Source organism: Fukomys damarensis, unplaced genomic scaffold (assembly GCF_012274545.1).
Source record: "Fukomys damarensis isolate Sample0158 unplaced genomic scaffold, DMR_v1.0_HiC HiC_scaffold_22, whole genome shotgun sequence".
Lineage (NCBI taxonomy): Eukaryota > Metazoa > Chordata > Mammalia > Rodentia > Bathyergidae > Fukomys > Fukomys damarensis.
The window spans coordinates 23,864,625-23,883,003 of record NW_022900934.1 but is presented as its reverse complement, the minus strand read 5'-3'; the positions used below and the strand labels follow the sequence as shown (position 1 = coordinate 23,883,003).

The 18,379-nt window shown below is 42.6% G+C and overlaps 1 protein-coding gene and 2 pseudogenes across 1 annotated transcript in view; 1 reads left to right on the top strand and 2 right to left on the bottom strand.

Annotated features, from left to right (window-relative positions):
• Nucleotides 1-9,945: 9,945 nt before the first annotated feature.
• On the bottom strand, nucleotides 9,946-10,365 carry LOC104873328 (annotated as a pseudogene).
• A 1,161-nt stretch (nucleotides 10,366-11,526) lies between these two features.
• The window catches only part of Myh7b (myosin heavy chain 7B), a 31,906-nt gene continuing 25,053 nt past the window's right edge, over nucleotides 11,527-18,379 (top strand). Inside the window, 1 exon segment of the mRNA XM_033767196.1 lies at nucleotides 11,527-11,564. The gene's annotated coding sequence lies outside the window, so the exon portion shown is untranslated.
• Nucleotides 17,561-17,801, bottom strand: LOC104873329 (annotated as a pseudogene).

Below are 18,379 nucleotides of genomic sequence, written 5' to 3'. Positions count from 1 at the left end.
TTTAAAAAACAAAAAAAACAACAAAATAGTAAATAGTACTTTTCTGAAGGATTTAGGGAGGGCTTTCTGGATCTTGAAGGGTGGATAGGAATGCGTCAGTGGTGAAGGAAATAGGCAGAGGTGTGAGGTAGAATTCTCCAAGTGGCAGGACCAAAAGCAGCAAAGGCATATAATTCTTAGTGTTTTGGGGATTGTTTTTATTTTACAGATAATGAGGAGTTGGTTTAGGAAGACCTTGGGTGCAGAGCAGGATATTAGTGCAATTTTGGAGAAGTACCCATGGATATCAGGTCAAGGAGTTTGGTGGTTATTCGGTGGGCAAAGGGACTGGTAAGGGTTTTAAGCAGGGAAGAAGATGCATTCAGTTTTGAGTTTTAGGTGCTAATTATAGTGTGACAAATAATTTGAAAATGAGGAGTCGAGGGCCAAAGAGATCGGAGATAGTTAAGATGTAAAATGATAAGGCTGAGCTAACCAGTGGCTGTGGAGATGGAAAAAAAGGGACTACATATTAAAGAAAGCTTTAGAAGGGAGAATTGCAACTGATTATAAATTAGTGGCTCAACCCAGAAATCAAGAGCCTTTCAGTTTCTTAGATAAAGCATTCTGAGGGCAGACTGAGTCTCCTAATCCTCTTGTGTGGATGGAGACAGTCTAGTTATTGCCAGAACAGTGTTTGCTGATGTCTTTTCCTTGTGTTCTTCTGCACCTGGCTGGGATATAAAGCAGCAGTTACTAGAATAAGTCCCAGGTAGCAGAAGAAGGTCACTGTATTAACCAGGAACAAAGAAAGCTATTTCTGGAGCAGCAAGAAATTAAAAATCAGAACACATGACCCAGAGCTCTCTGTACAGGTTCCTCTCTTTGAAAATGGGTGCCCAGTGACACATGTCAGGTGTCTTTTGGAGAGATTTGAGGAGGATCCCAGAACTTAACAGCTCTCTGGTAAATCCCCTCACTTCATGTTCAGGTAAGATGGTTTCCTTCCCGTTTTGGAGGTGTGGTAACTCAGAAGTTACGTGGCTTGTTCATGATGACTCAATTTGAGGTTGGATTGGGTCTTTTAACAAGGCTTTGCCTTTCCTGCTTCTTTCCCTGGATGCTTTACCCCTAAATCCTGGCATGGCTGCCTCTCTGTTGTTAAGGGGTTCCCCGCTAGATGCCTTCAATCTGTATTACACTATGTTGTGACTTTCTTAGTACCTGAAAATTATTACTTTTATTTGACTCGATTCATTCTACTGGAATGTAAGCTCTATCAAAACAGAGCCAGTCTGTCTGGCTCACCACTTTACCCCCAGCACCCGGAATAGTGCCTCCTACCGAGTAGATGCTCAATAATATTTGCTGAATGGTGGAAGCAGGTTGAGGAGGGAAGTTGAGAGTGGAAACTGATGCTTAGTGAAAGTTTAGGATATTTCAGGTACTTTCCACAGATCACCTCACTTGTTCCCTTCACAGCCTTCCAAGGTAGGTACTAGGTGGATACAACTCATGCTAAGAAGGATAAGTCAGTGTTACTTTTGAGACAGACTCTTTTGAGAATCTCCATTAGACCCAAACTTTTGCATATATGGTGTGGAGGAATTCACAGGCCTACTGAGGGATTTCAGATCAAGAAAACCAGAATGAGGGGCCTTGTCCAAGGTCTTTATGGTCCCAAACTTTTGCTGGTTTCTTACTCTACAGAAAGGACAGATTCCATTTAGTGTACTGCAGGGAACCTGCTGAAGAGTCTGGAGCAGAGGGAAATGAGGGAAATGAAGGCACTGAGCCTTTGCTCTCACAGGCCTGGGTTGAAATCCTGAATCCACAGCCTAGCTATGTGACTATGAGCAACTCATCTCACCTCTCTGAACCCCACTTGATCTCAATTCCAAAATGGAATCTGTCTTTTCCAAATAACAATTACTCTTTATTGATCTGATCAGTAGGTGCCAAGTACTTGGCTAATAATTGTAGTTATTGCATCACTTTTACCACAACCCTACGAGGTGATATTGTTACTATGGTCTCCATTTTACAGCTGGGGAAGTGGAAGTTTGAAGCGGTGTCCTGACATGTCAGAGATTGCATAGCTTGACACTGTTAGTCCTTGTGCTCCCCCAGATGTGTCATAAGCTCAGGCTTCACAAAGCCCACTGTTGAAATCCATTGCAGTGTCTGTTCTAGGGTTTGGGAGAACATTTGAGTATGAATTAGGTAGAAAGAAAAAAGAAGTCAATCAGGGCTGCACTGCAGTGTGACTGGAAACTGGTCCCTTAATGTACCTGGCCTTTCTTTGCCCCTGTGAGGGTCTCTCTCCACATCTGGCCTAGGCCTTTTGATTGGAACATCTCTTCTGGTACAAGGGTCTGCATCAAATGTGGTGTACATCTGTGCACATGGCTGTTCTCTTTTTAGCAGTGACATCATTCTGCCTGGCAGCGTGGTTTATGAAGCTATCTCCCCACATGGCTGTGGGCCACAGCTTTGGCCATTCAGAGTAGAATTTCTCTGTCTTCCCACCCCTAGCAGGGGCCTGGCCCAGCGTTGCTGCTCAGGAAATACTTGTGGAATTAAAGTGAGGACTGTCCCATGTGTTGAGGATTTACCATGTGCCAGGCCTGTCCCTGACACTTTATATGTGCTGTGTCATTTATATTCCTGCAGTAATCCTGGGAGGGAGAAGTTACCATGCTTGTTTTACTGAGAAGAAGCAGACTAGAGAAGTTGAGCTTTGCTTCAGGCCCACTTGCAGTGGCTGATGGCACCAGAACTGGTTCTAGGGCCTGAGCTCTCATCTTGCATGATGAACTCTTAGGGGGTTGTTGGCTGACAAGGGAAGACACACCTCTAGGTGTAAGATCCTCAGAGACCTTCTACTGACAAACTTCTAGTCCACTTCTCATTTTATCCATGGGCAAAGAGAAGCCCAGAGAGCAGAGATGACTTTCTGATAGTCTCTTTTTTTCCACTTTTCATTTACTTTTGGGCAGGATAGGATCTGGTTTTACTCATCATTATACCACCCAGATGGTCCAGTGCTTGATGCAGATCAGTACTCAGTAAACACATTTAAATTTTATTTATTTTGAAAACATTGAGAAAGATAAAAAGGTTAATGTAACAAATACATACCTACTATACAGCTTGCAAAAGAAAACATTGCAAAAGAAAATAGTAGTCACCTCATCCTTGAGGGGATACATTCCAGGACTCATCAGATGCTTAAAACCACAGATAGTACTAAACCATACATGGGATGTCTTAATAAAAGTTTAATTTATAAATTAGGCACAGTAAGAAATTTTTTTGGAGTATGAGTTTAAATTTTTCTTTTTATTTCTGGGAATTTATCTCGGCAGTGCCATTGCCTGACTCTCACAAGCACAAGGACCCAAGTTTGATCCCTGATTAGCAAAAAAAAAAAAAAAAAAAAAAAAAAAAAAAAAATAAAAAAAAAAGAAATATTAAAAAATTATTAGTATATGTTTGCAGTACGTAATAATTACATTCATTGAGGGGAGTGAGGAGTAGGTTCATGTCCATAACATATCTTAATTCTTTTTATTCCCCTTGCCCTCGCCTTGCTCCCTCCTCCCTCCAATGCTAGATTCTCTTTCTATTTGCAGAATACCTATTACCCCTGTTTTCTGTTGTCTGTCTTTTATTTTGCTCTTTAAATTATTTATACTTTGGATTTTTCATGGAAAAGTTATGCAACATTGAAGTTTGTGTCTAATTTATTTCACTTAACATTATGGTCTTAAGGTGTATCTATTTTTCTACAAATGACTCAAATTTATCCTTATTTATGGCAGAGTACTACTTCATTGTGTATAGTACCATATTTTCTTTATCAGCTCATCTGTTGGTGGACATATGGGCTGCTCCCTATAGGCTAGTTATTATGAGCTGTGCTTCTCATGGGTATGCATGGGTCACTGTAGTATTATTTCTTTGCCTCTTTTGAGAAGATCCCTAGAAGGGGAATAGCTGTGTCAAATAGAATTTTTTTTTTTTGAGACAGGGTCTCACTATGTAGTTGAGACTGACCTGGAACTCACTATGTAGTCCAGGCTGGTCTCGAACTCACAGCGATCCTCCTGCCTCAGCCTCCCGAGTTAGAATTTTTAATTTTAGTTTTTTGATGAATCTCTATACTGATTTCCACAGTGGTTGTACTAGTTTACATTACCACCAGCAGTGAAGAAGGAGAGCACAGGAAGAGATTATTGGTAATAACTAATGATAAAATAGAACAATTATAATATATTGTAATAAAATTGTTTAAAACTTATGAGCTGCTTATTTCTGAAATTTTCTGTTTAATATTTTCAACCATGTTTGATCAGGTGTAACTGAAACCATGGAAAGTAAAACCCTGGACAAGTGAATACTACTACGTGCCCCTGTGAGGCTGAACCTCCCCACCTCAGGTAGAGACTCCCAAATACGATGTGTATTATGTCTTTGCAACTCTTTGCTCTTTATGTGGCATAGGATACTCGGGGCCTTGTGCCCGCTAAGCATTTGCTCTACCACTGAGCTATATCCCCAGCCTCCTATGCAACCTTTTATTGAGATACAGTTCATAAACCATAAGATTTACCCTTTTAATAAAAGGTATGCAATTCAGTGGTTTTTAGTATATTCACACTATCTATTTACAATCAGCACCACTAATTCCAGTACATTTTCATTACCCTGTGACAAAGACCCCTTAGCAGTTACGCCTCATTCTTTCCTCTTCCTAGGCCTTGAAAACCAGTCTTGCTTTCTGTCTCTATGGATTTCCTTTCTCAGAGTCATACAATATATCATCATTTGTATCTGGTTTCTTTCACTTATCACATTTACAAGGTTCACAGATCAGAGCTTCCTTCCTTTATATGCAAATAACCGTTTATTGCATGCAGATGCAAGTCTTTGGATATTCATTTATCAATCGATAGACATTTATTTGTGTTGTTTCTACTTTTTGCCATTATGACTGCTGCTGTTATAGACCTTTATTTACAGATTTTTGTGTGAATGTCATTTTCAGTTCTCTTGAGTGGGTAGTGAGAAGTGGAATTTCTCATTTAGATAGTAACTATATGTTTAACTTTTGAAGAATTTTCAACTGTTTTCCAAGGTCACAGAATATGAGAGTTCCAGTTTTCTTTTCTTTCTGTCTTTCTTTTTCTGAGACAGACTCTTGCTCTGTAGCTCAGGCTGGCTTTGAACTCACTGTGTAGCCCCTCTCTCCTCTAACTCTATGATCCTTCTGCTTCAGCCATTCATGCCACACTCAGCTCCAAGGGTTCCAATTTCCATATCCTAACCAGTATTTGTTGTCTGTCTGATGTGGCCATCATAGTTAGGGTAAAATGGTATCACATTTGTGGTTTTCACTTATATTTTCCTAATGATTAATGATCTTGAGCATATTTTCATGTGCCTATTGGCCATTTTGAATCTTCCTTGGAGATTCTATTCAAATCTGTCACCCATTTTAAAATTATCTCTTTATTGCTGAATTATGAGTTATTTTTTAAATTATGAGTTCTTTATATATTCTAAGTACTTATTAGATTCTTATTAGATACATGGTTTGCAAATAGTTTCTCCCATTCTATGGGTTATCTTTTAAATTTCTTGATAGTGTCTTTTTTGGGGAGGTTGGCACAGTATCTTATGTAGTTCAGGCTGACCTTAAACTCCATATATAGTGCAGGCTACCCTTGAACTCCAGGTGATCCTCCTGGTTTAGCCTCCTGAGTACTGGGATTATAGGCATGCACCAGTATGCCCAGCTTACTAGTGTCTTTTGAATTACAAGTGTTTTTAATTTTGATCGAATCCAATTTGTCTATTTTTTCTTTGACTGGTTTTCTTTGAGTGTCTTATCTAGGAAACCACTGCCTAATTCAAGTGTTGAAGATTTAAACTATGTTTTCTTTTAAAAGTTTTATAGTTTTAACTCTTACATTTAAATTCTTGCTTTGTTTTGAGTTAATTTTGTATATGGTCTGAGCTAGATCTTATGCATTTTAAATCTTTTAATAGATGTTTCTTATCAAGACATGATACCAATTTTCAAGGTATTTAGACTATAAATAGTAACAAACTGTATATATTCTTGTGCAGCTTGCTTTTCTTGTTCATTGTGATGTCAGGAGAGTCATCTGAATAGATAAGGGTAAATCTAGTTCATTGATTTCCACTGTTGGTTTCATTCCATTAAAATACCACATTTTTATCTATTTGCTTATGAGTAATCCTTTGGGTTGGCTCTAATGTTTTTCTGTTACAGACAGTACACAGTCTAGAAGGAGCCTTTTATGTTGGAAGGTGATCGCCATGTTCATATTCAGATACTTTAGATAATGTAAAATTTTTCCTTCAAGTGATTTTACTAATTTATACTCCTACCAGCAATGTATTAGAATTGCCCTTGTTCTACATCTTCACTAAAACTCAGAATTTTCAGGGTTTTTATTATTGTTTGCTGGTCTGGTGGTTGTGAAATGGTCTCATTGTGATTTCCCAAGTTAATAGCAAAACTTATTTTTCATTAAATATTTGCATGGTTAGGGCAGATGGATATTTGAAAACAGAATGCACAGCTCTTTGATGAGGAGCTAACCTTCAGTTGTCACCTTGAAACCACTGATAGGAGAAGCTAAAGTCTTGCCCTTCTTTCACCCTGGATTTTCACCAAAAGGAGAAGGGGCTGCAGAGAAAGCAAAGCCAGAGGAGAATTTCCTAAGAGTGAGAGTGAGGACCCACAGTGTTGGGAATGAATCTTTTCTTCCTCATGATCTCTGTGTTGGTGAAATACATACTTTCCTTGTTTGTTCTACTGAGTGAAGATGATGCTAATAAGAAAAAGAAGGTAATGCTCATTTACAGATCATTTATATGCTATATTCTAGGCACTGTGCTTGTTCTTTTAAAAATATGTGTTATTTAATTCCTTATGGGCCAGTTGCTATCTCAAGAGACACTGAGAGTTTCTATGCAGACAGCCAGACTCCAGGGCTCTTAGCATTGAGATGTATTGTTAGCTTGGCTCAGCCAAGCCCAGGAGAGGATTGCCCAGGTTGGAGTGGGAGAGAAACTGGAGCCACAGTATTAGCTGGGCCTGGTGTGGAGAGGACAGCAAGGAACAGAGAGGCCCATAGAGATGGCTCTTGAGAGCAGTTGCCCCATCCCAGCAGACAGCGTGCTTGGGCCCATGTGAGCTGCTGGGGAGCCAGCATGGGATCTGCCTGCTTCTGGATCTCAAGAAAGACTTAAACTTGATTGTCAGGAGACCAATGGTAAATAACCAAGTTTAGCAATAAAGGCGATAAATTTAAAAATTGAAATATATGATATAGAGGGGGGAAACATTCAGAGAAAGGACCTGATTTCCCTAATACCTTACTTAATTTGCATCAAGGGAGGTCCCTTTGAGGAAGGAATGACATGCTAGTGGATACATAAAGGGTAACGAGATGGCCATGCCCCCCAGTTTGGGGGAAGAGGCCAGCTGGAGGGAATGGCAGATGCAAAGTTCCTGAGACAGGAAGGCACTTGATGTAATTTATAAACTCTCAGAAAGCCAGTGTGACTGGAGTGGAACGAGCAAAAGGGTGGAGCTGCCCAAGATGAAGTCAGGAAGCTGGCAGGGCAGGTCTTGTTGTTGCTGCTTTACACTGGGATCAACATAAAGGTCTGTAGCATGCAGGTCTAAATAAGGTCCAGGGATTCTGTTCTTCTTGCTTGTTCCTCAGGATTGGGTTTTAGCATTCTGGTAAGTGACTTAATGCTAATACCTGGTCTGTAAAAGAGGGTAGGATTGGAAAGCTCTTGCCATTTGTCCCTAGAAAATCGGAACAAGAACTTGGAAGCTACATCCTACTGACCCACAGGTGAGTTGGAGGGTGGGTAGCCTCACTCCACAGGGCACATGCGAGAAAGAAGCACCTTAAACTGAGAGCTCTCAACTGTCCTTCCACAACTCAGCGACTACGCAAACTGCGGTGCATTCATAGTACAGATTACTCCCATCAATAAAAAGGAGCAAACTTGATACAAGAATAAATTTGAATTAATCTCCAGGGAATTATGCTGGGTTTAAAAAGCTAATATCAAAAGATTGCATATTGTGTAATTTAATTTATATCCCATTTTGAATACTTTTTTTTTTTTTTTTTGGTATGGGGATCAAACTCAGGACCTTGTGCTTGTGAAGCAGGTGGTGGAACCACTGAGCTAAATTCCTGGCTGATTTTGAATAATTTTATACATGAAGGATAGACTGGTAATTGCCAAGGTTTAAAAGTGGTAGAGAGATTGATATGATCATAATAGGGCAACATTTCCTTGTTAGAATTGTTCAGTATGTTGATGGTTATGGTGCATCTAAAAGTTGATAAGACTGTGTAGAAGTGAAAGTGTGTGTGTGTGTGTGTGTGGATGAGTGAGCATATGTAAAACAGGGAAAATCTGTACAATACTGGTAAATTATATCAGTGTCCATACAGGGTGTCTCTCTTACAACTGCATGCAAATATACAATTATCTCAATAAAAAATTCAATTAAGAAGTAAAATTTGACCACGTGTTGTGGCACATGCCTCTAATCCCAGCAGTAAGGAGGCTGAGACAGGAGGATGGCTGGTAGTTCAAGGCCAGCCTGAATTACGTAGCAAGACCCTGTCTTAAAAGAATAAAAAAGAAAAAATTGGACCTGTATATGTTGGCACATGCCTGTAATATCTGTAATCTGGGAAGCTGAGGCAGAAAGATTGCAAGTTCGAGCTCAGTCTGGAAAATTTAGTAACTCAGGATGTGGCTCAGTGCAAAGGCCCTGGGTTCAATCTCTAGTACCATAGGAAAAAAGTATAAGCCCAGTGCATTAGGTAGAACAATAGAGATATTTGCGTTTTTAAAATCAGGACACATTTAATATCGAGAGTCTTAACACAAAGTCCCCAGAACAATGAAGGAACATATTCCCACAGTAATACCAAAGATAATTCTTTTTGAAATGTGCCTGTTGAGTGGGATGGGGGTTTCATTAAGTTCACAATTGAAAAAAAATAATGCAGTGAGTCTCCTCATAGCCAACATCCTTATACAATCTAACTGTGAAGTGAATGTTCATGATACTTTGAAGAGTTTACACCTGAAATTTGATATCACACGTTTGCATGTATACAGTCCTTAGTTAAGATTATCTGGTTTTTGCAACCATTCAAAAAACAAACTGTTGATTAAAACCACATTAATTTAGGCTCCATTAAGTAATACAGAGCCAAATGCTAAATGGCTAAACATTTGTACTACTTGTACTGACATCAGTTATTTGATTCTCTCATGACTATTACAAATGGTTCTTAAATAAACCATTTAAAGGCAAAATTCACTTCATTTGAGTTTTGACCCAGAAGTTCAACAACAATCATGAGTCCACAGTCTTATTGGCAAAACTGGTACAGGGTACCTCCAAGTCGCTATGCTCAGGATTAAGAGCAGTGCATATTCTGTTTTCACATTTTACTGGCATTTTACGTGTTCTATTAATGATTTAAAAACTCTTAGGTTTCGGTCTTCCGGAGCATCTGAAGACACAGTGTGCCACAGACTAAAGACTTCTATTTCTTTCTCTGTTTTCTTCTAACAGAAATATTTCTCAAGTACCTGCATGTTCTAGAAGGAGAATTTTTTAAAAGTGGCTTCTTTAGAACAGTCTGATGGTCTCAGGCTTCTGGAGCAAAGGGAAGGAGAAAATAAAAAAGCTGAAACACAAGGTTCATCTGGTAAGTTCTACATTAATCGTTACACACCGGACAGTATTAAAATGTAGCTTTTTTTGGCTCAAAGTTTGAGTCTTGGTGTGGAAACGAGTACTTGGCCGTCCCACCACTGCTTTCTCATAGTGGGACTGGCAGGGAAGTTTTCACTGGGGAAGATGATTTGTTTCACCTGTCAGGCACTCAGTTCATTTTGGGCTTATGCCAGTTTGTCTTTAATCTGTCCCAGTTCACCTTTCCTTTTGAGGAAAAACAAGTTGATGGCTGTCTACAATCATTGATCTCCGTTGGGCAATACTCAGCTGCTGGACTTGCTTGAGGTACTGGATTTGAGCAGTACGCTCTTGGCATCTCTTGCTCCTTGGTTGCTAGTGGCGTTACAGGAATGTTTTCCTTATGTGCAGACTCTTGCTATTGTTGCTGAAGCTTTTCTTCAGACTCCCTTAAGCCAGTTATATAGTTTAAGATCTGTGTACTTGACTCCAAAGCTTGAACTTATGCTTCATTTTGCTTCCATCTTAAAATGAATTCATATTGTGCCATAACTTTAATCTGTTTCACTCAGTAGATCCTTGGGGGGTTCTTTGTTAGTCATCTGGAATCCTCTGCAGACCCTGGCTCTGTGGGTGCCACCAGTCACCCAGGCCAAGGCCGCACTGCCCACCTCTGAACCCACCACACTCCTCCCACCCCCTTTATTTGCGGTTGTCATTGCCACAATAGCAGTGAGGGAGGAAACTGAGATATTTGTAATAATACAAATTTTAACTCATAAAACTCCGAGGACTGTGCTGGAAAAGGCCTCTTGTCCTGTTGGCGAAATTAGCTTCACAAGGTGAGCCATATTCCTTGAGATGTGGGGAAGCAGGGTCACCTACCGGATACTCAGGATGGAGATGTGGCTCTGTCAGACCCATCAGGTGGGTGGGTTTCCCAGCTTAACTTTTGGAGCCTCTCTCTGCCCCTTGACTGCCAGACTGACTATGACTATGACCCCACCCTTCCACTGCACCTCTAGTCGGCCTTCTACTGAGGACAGGTGTCCCTGTGTCGTGTGTGTGTGTGTGTGTGTGTGTGTGTGTGTGTGTGTGTGTGTGTCTAGTGTGTGTGTGTGTGTGTGTGTGTGTGTGTGTGTGTGTGTGTGTGTGTGTCCATCCTTGCGCTTGTGAGGCAGGCGGTGGAACCACTGAGCTAAATCCCCTGCCCGAGGACAGGTGTTCTTTCATGTTCCATTCCACTAGGTGGGGCTGCAACCCCCTCCCTCAGAGGCCCTGTATTATTTTGTCATTAAATATCCATGTCTTGGTGCCTGTCTCCCCTCACCAGTCTTAGAATCCTGAATCTTAGGAGCGAGTCCAGACCCGGTTGTAGTCTAGGGGGATCAGAGAGTGTTGTTTGTTAGAAGGAGCTAAACAGGCAGCTGACCCAAGGTGGGTGCATCCAGATCTGGAGACCCAGGCAGGGCCTTGGCTTTGGCACAGGATTTGAGGTGGGGTTGGTATGATTTTAGAAGATCCTGGGACTTCCCTTCCATATGTTGGGTCGACTAGGACCTCTCCTGCAGAATGTTGGCTGCCCTGGGTACTCACAGTCTATCCACAGAGTGGAAGATCCAAAGCTAACCCACCGTAGTACTGCAGAGTGCACATAGTCATAATCTTCCCTCTTCATACTTCGCCTTTTTTTTTTTAAACAGGGTCTTACTATGCAATTCAGGGTACTCTTGAACTCACTGTATATCCCAGGCTGGCCTCAGACTCTCCTGCCTCAGCCTCTGGAATGATGAGGTTACAGGTATGTGACACCACACCTGGCTCGTACTGTTGACTTCTTACTAAGGGCTAAACACTGGATTTCAGTTGCTTCTCTCAGGAATATTATAAGGCGGGTACTCTGTATATTCAGTTTGCAGAGAAAGACCCCAAGGTGAAGCAACTTGCTGAAAGTCACTTAGTTTATAAAATGACAGAGCAAGGGTTTGAAGAGACAGCCTTAATTTGATTTAGGTTTGACCTAATCTATACAGGTAGAACACTGAAAAGGAAACACTGCCTACTCTTAAGAAGCTAATGATTGGGCCAGGGATTTAGCTCAGTGGTTCCGCTGCCTGCCTTGAAAATGCAAGGACCTGAGTTCAATCCCTGGTACCCCCCCACAAAGAAGCCAATGATAATAGTGTAGTATCTGTTTTAAGTCAGGTATAGGCTCAGCTCTTTACATGCGTTATTTCATTAAATCTATCTTCCAACAGAATGGAATAAGGTTATATAATGGGAATCGAGGCTCCAAGAGGAAAAGAGACCTGCTTGAGGTCCATAGCTAGCCAGACACCTGATGTCTTTCCCCCAGACCTCTGTACACAGGCCCCTCCAGCCCCGCTCTGCTACTGTTTCTAACCACCCCTTACCTCATACTCCCTGTCTAACCCGTGTCCTTTGCACCTCCTTTCACTCATACCCTCAGCATAGTTTGGAGCCTGGAATTGCTCCGGTCTATCTGGATGGTGACCCCTGTGGGCATATCCTTTAGCTCTTCCTATCTCCAGCTGGCAAAGGGTGTCCTGGATGGGCCCATCACCCACGCCCTTACCTGTCTGTGTTGGCCTGAGGTGTGTGCAGCTCATGTAGTGCAGAGAATAGAGCCACAGGATGCCTGCGCCTGGTGGGGAGGTCAGCACATGAGGTGGGGATCTGACTGTGTGTCTCAGGGATGCGTGTTTCTGGAAGCCGATATGAACAGCAGCAACTGCTAGCATTATCTGGGCGCTAAGAATAGCGTGGGCTGAAAATTGGAAGCTGTGACCAGAGAGGAGGACAGGCGATTGCATCCCCTACTCCATTCCTATGGCTTGGCCTGGAAGCTGGGAAGCCCTCCTGCTATCTTACCACTTGCTCCGGGTTGGTTCCGAATGAGTACACTTGTCCATCATTGAGTGGGAGGGAAGAGGACACTCCTGGGAGACCCAGGCTAAAGGCAGAGAATCTATAATCTGGGGACCTGCCCTTTCCCAGGCCCCTCTGCACTTGCACTGAGTGAGGGCTTATTTTTTTCAAGGACCATGTTGGAAGTGACTTTTATTCACTTAGAAAAACTTTTAAAAATAGGCTTTAGAGCCAGGCGTGGTGGCACACGCCTGTAACCCCAGTACTTGGGAGGCTGAGGCAGGAGGATCGCTGTGAGTTCGAGACCAGCCTGGGCTACACTGTGAGTTCCAGACAGTCTCAACTACATAGTGAGACCCTGTCTCAAAAAAACAAACAAACAAACAAAAAATAGGCTTTACTTACACATGCTTAAAAAGTTCAAATGATTAAGAGTATACAAGGGAAAAAAATTGGTTGCCCTCCTTCCTGACCCCTTGCCATCAACCACTGTTACCAGCATCTTGAATAACTTTCAGAGAGGTAGTCTGTCCATAGATGAACATGTAAATGCACAAATCTCTGCCTGTCATTCTTGCACAGTTAATAGCATGACCCATACATTGTTGTGCTCACCACTGGTGGGGGGGCTAGGGATCAATTCTAGGACCTCACACATGCTAGTCAAGTGTTCTACCACTGAGTTATACCCCAGTCTCATTTATTTTTGGAATTCTCTGTTTTTTTTTTTTTTTTGAGATTTGGTCTCACTAGGTAGTTTACACTGGCCTTGAGCTCATTGTGTAGTGCACGCTGGCCTTGAACTCACAGGTCCTCCTGCCTCAGCCTCCTGAGTACTGAGATTACAGACACGTACCACCATGCCTGATTTAGAGTGTTCTGCTTTAGAAATAGTAATTTATTGAATCTCCACTAGTACCAGGTACTGTTCTACTCACTTGAGATGTTTTAACTCATATACTATTTATCACAGCCCTCTGAGGTAGGTACCATTATGAATGTCCATTGTTGAGAGGTTAAGTAATTTTCCAATATTTTATGGCTGGTCATTGGCATGAGACCCAGGCATCTTACTTTAGATGAAGTGTTCTTCATGACTACTCTAGTCTGCCTTTCAAGCGTAAGTCATATCCCTCCATGCTGTGCCCCCCTCTGCCTAAGGGCCATGATAAGAGATGTATATTGAACACTTACCAGGTACCAGGCCGAGGCTGGGATACAGCAGAGTATAAAGAAAAACCAGAAAAAAAATAAAAAGAAAAAAGAAAAAAAAAAAGAAAGACCAGGTCTCTGCCTCATGGAACTGGCACCCCCCTGTGTCCATGAGTTTCTGTCAGCCAAAGCAGGAAGAGGGAAACTCACATGTCTCACACTTGGTTGCCCTTGTACAAGTCTGCAGTTCAGACATACCCTGTTCCTTTACCCATGAGTCCTGAAGTTGTACATCCTCTGAGCTGGAAGGCCTCAGAACCCAGAGCTCAGAGTTATAGGTGAAACATGGGGTTCCAGACAGAGGCAGCCGCCTATAAGAGCTCACCGTGGAGCTCTGGTGAGCCTCATCCCTGTCCCCGGGGATCCATTTAAGCAGGGTGTCTCTGATCTGAGGCCCAATTATTGTTTGAAGTTGGGAACAATTGAAGGGCAAGGGAGCTATAGATAGAGCCACAGCTGCTGTCACCTGTCCCAGCCCGGGCACTGGTCCCAAGCATTGTCTACACTGGGGCGTGCTAAGAGTCAGGGCCTCTAGGGGTGGGAGGCTGGTCCAGCTCAGCTCAGCTCTGTGGAATCAGAGAAGAGAGAAATACAGCCTTAGAGGGTAGCGAGAGATAAGGTAACACAGAAAGATCAAGAGGTATAAGCACTCCCACCCAATGTCAAAAATGGAGCCTCACTGGAATAAGGACAGAGACACGGCTACTGAAACAATGAGGACCTAAAAGGAGGGTTGACCACGCAGATGTAGCAAATCAGAGACCTGGACCAGAACCGGTGCTTGGGTCCAGAGCAACTCAGTCCAGCATAGGTCTTTCTGTCCATTCCTTTGGGATAACTGCACGTGCACATTTCTTTCTGGGATAACCATACCCCAGAACTCTTCAGGGGGCAGTCTGAAGGACCCTTGGGAACACTCGGAGAGGACCCTGGGGTCTTTGGTAGCAGGAGGTTGGCCACTGGGTCTAGTCACATCTTTAAATCGCTGTGCAACCTTGAGCAAAGACTTGCCTCTCTCTGTGCCTCAATTTCCTTGACTGTTCCTTGGCAGTTGCCTCGCATAATCGTTAAAGGTCTCTTTCATCCTCTGATGCTGTCAGGACATTGTCCCTCATGTGTGTAGCCTCCCTCCACTTGCTGTAGCTGAGGCCACCATACCCTCTTTTGTTTGCCCTTTATGGGGATGGGGGACAGCTGGCTCCTCACCCGCTCTCCCCAGTAACCTTTTAGCTATAAATCCATGCTGAGGCGTCTCTCCTCCGGATAAACAGGCTTGATGCCTTTTGGCTGCCCTCATCCTATTTTCTGCTTGAAGCATCAGAGCTGGGGCCCACTCTAGCCCTGTGCAGCTGCTGAGGGGCCCAGGATGGGGACAAACCTGGGACAAGCAGGGGCCCAACCACCCCCAGGGTGCTGGCCCCTCCTGGGGCCTCACCGCCTTGCATGTGGACTGTTATGGCAGCCTCCTCCTAGTGAGTCTTCCTGCCACCAGTCTCGCCCCTCAGTCCATCCTCCACACCAGCTGCCACAGGGATCTGGTGAGCACATAAATCTGACCACTGTCAGATTCCTTGCTCAGAGCTCTTTGATGAAGAAATAAATAAAAATGCCTTTGATGGTGCCCCAACTTCTGCAAGGGAAAGCTTCAAATCTTCATCTAGCTTTTGAAGCCCTTCACAGTCCAGTCCCAATCCTTGGTCCAGCCTCACCTCCCCATAAGTCTCCAGGGGACCCAGCCTCAGCTGGTGTGGCTGCCCAGAACTACCTGTGTTCATGCTGTCTGTCCCCTCTCCTCCCTTCAGTGTTTCTACCCATCCAGGCCACCGCAGACTCTTCAACTGCTCCCTGCTAAATCTTTTGCTCCTCCCAGCCCTTTCTCTACATAATAGCCAAGTGGCCATTATTAAACTTTAGCTCTCTTACTTTCCTGGCCTAATCGGTTCTCATGCAGTCAAATCCAGGCTCTTCTCCAAATCCTTCAAGACTGGAAACAATCTTGTGGACCCATCAACCTCTTTCCCTAAACCTTGTAGAATTTTCCCTTTGCTTACCATTATTCGCCATCACTGCCACAGTGCCTCAAATATTTCCTGCTGTTTTCTGCTGCATGATTTTTTTGTTTTGTTTTTGTTTTTCTGAGACAAGATCTCACTATGTAGTTTAGACTGCTCTGGAACTCACTATGTAGCCCAGGCTGACTCAGAGCGATCCTCCTGCCTCAGCCTCCCGAGTGCTGGGATTACAGGCTTGCGCCACCACACACGCCTTGCGGCGTGATTTTTTTGTATTCGTTGTTCCCTCTGCTTGGCATGTCCTTCCTCAGAATCTTAGCCTGGCTGGCTCCTCCTTCAGAGTGCCCTCCCTGACCCACCTCAATAAAGCATACCTCCCATTACCCTCCAGAGCACTGCTCTGTTTATTTCCATCATAGCACCTATTGTAATCTTTAATTGCCTTAACAACATATTTGCTTGTCTATTTTTTGCCTCCCGAAGGCATGTTAGATCTTCGAGGGAAGAGACCTGAGGTCATGTCCCTGTATTTACCAACCTGAATGTCCAATGTGCTTTTGTTCTTACTGAGTAAGTAATTCTAGAATTAGGCTCATATTATATTTTATATAGACCGGGCTTCTGATTCTCCAGAGGTTCTGATTCTCCAAGCTAACTCTATCGCTTGGGCCCTGGACAAGAAGCCCTGCCTTGGGGGCATCTTTGGAAAGCAGAGTTTTCTCTACCCCCAGTACTTTCTGTAAATTTCTCAAGCCATACCCAGCTTCTGACCACACATAGAGATTCAGTCTCCATAATATAAACTATTAAGTTTGCGCCCCTCACTTATTCAATAGATATTTATTTACTCTACTATGCGCAGACTTTCTGCAACTTTCTGGGGTTGAAGACTAAACTGCTCTCCTGGAGTTCCTCTCTGGTGGCAGACGGCAGGCAGTAAAAATTAAAGTTCTATGGAAAGAGTTAAAACAAGGATGATGTTCTCAGGCCGGGGATGTAGCTCAGTGGCACTGCACCTGCCTCGCAAGTGCGAGGCCCTGAGTTTAATCCCCAGTACCAAAAAAAAGAAAGAAAAAAAGAATGATATTCCCACAAATATGATGTAGCAGAAAGGAAGGAAGGAATATATAATGTAAGTTTCCATACAAATTCTGAAAATAGACAAACCCTAAAGAAGTGTCTGAAAGAGAGCCCTAGGGGGGATACTTCCTCATAATTTCTGCTATTTCCATTTCTTGAACACAGTATGTTTACGTTGTAAAATCCATCAGATTATACAAGAGTATCCATCACAGCTCTGTTTGTAAAGACTGGAAACAATGTAAATGCCCCACTAAAGAGAATTTGCTTAATGTCATGACATGGGAAAATACTTGTAGAACTGATTCCTAAAAGGGCCTGGGCCTTTGCGATTTTGACAAATATTGCTCAATTTAGCAATTTTTTTTTTATCTTGCCCTTTTTTTTAAAATGATGATGTGGAGTAAAAGAAAGCGACCGAAACTTAAACGTGACATTGTCTTTATAATTCAATCCATAATTTTATACATTTATCTTACATGTCGGTGAAAAATCAACAGCTACCACGAAAACAGGACAATTTACATCACAAAAGAACCAAAATACAGAAAAACATTTCATAAAAATATATGCAAGTATGAAAATAATTGCTTCCTTGTTGTCTTCACATCCTTCTCATCCGTGTACTTACATATAATACATTGATTCCTCAGATAAATGCCTCCTTTCTGTTCTCTTCAGCTCTCCTCCTACACGTTCTTTGTGCTGCTTCCAGGCTTTATGTGTGTGGTTATCCAGGAAAGCCAGGACCCCTCAATAATCCATTCCAAAATTTGATTTTACCCCAACTGGCTATCTGATAATTTGCCTTAAGAAGTCACAGGGCTTTGCTTCCTCAGACTCATTTTAACAATCCTGGCTATAGTGCACCCCCCCCCAGTAATGTATTTTTTTTTAAAGTTTCCATATAATATACATATAATAGATCATTGCTCAGTTCAATGCACAAAGCATTTCCTGCTTTGAAAAAGGCTCTTTTGCCAAGGAAGTAGAGCATGCCTATAATTCCAACACTTAAGTGGCTGAGGCAAAAGAATCTCTGAGAGTTCAAGGCCAGTCTGGGCTACATGGTGAGTTCAAGGCCAGCCTGAATTAAAGAGCCAGGACTGTCTAAAAAAAAAAGCTTCTTTTGTGTCCCTTCAGTCATTGCTCTCCCTTGGAGGACTGACTACTCTTTCACTTCTATCCTTATACACTACTAGTTTTGCCTGTTTGTGAACTATATATGGTTGAAAATGTATCTTCAGAATTAGTTCTCTACATTTTATTTGGCACGTGGCCTATTTGGAATTGGTAGGCCACTGGTACAGAGGTTTCTCTGTATGAGATCTGTCTGATGTCTAGTTGTAATGCTGGCTCTGGAACTCTCTAGTTCTGTGTGTCGGTTGTCTAAGGTTCTTGGATCATTTGATTCTCTGAGCTC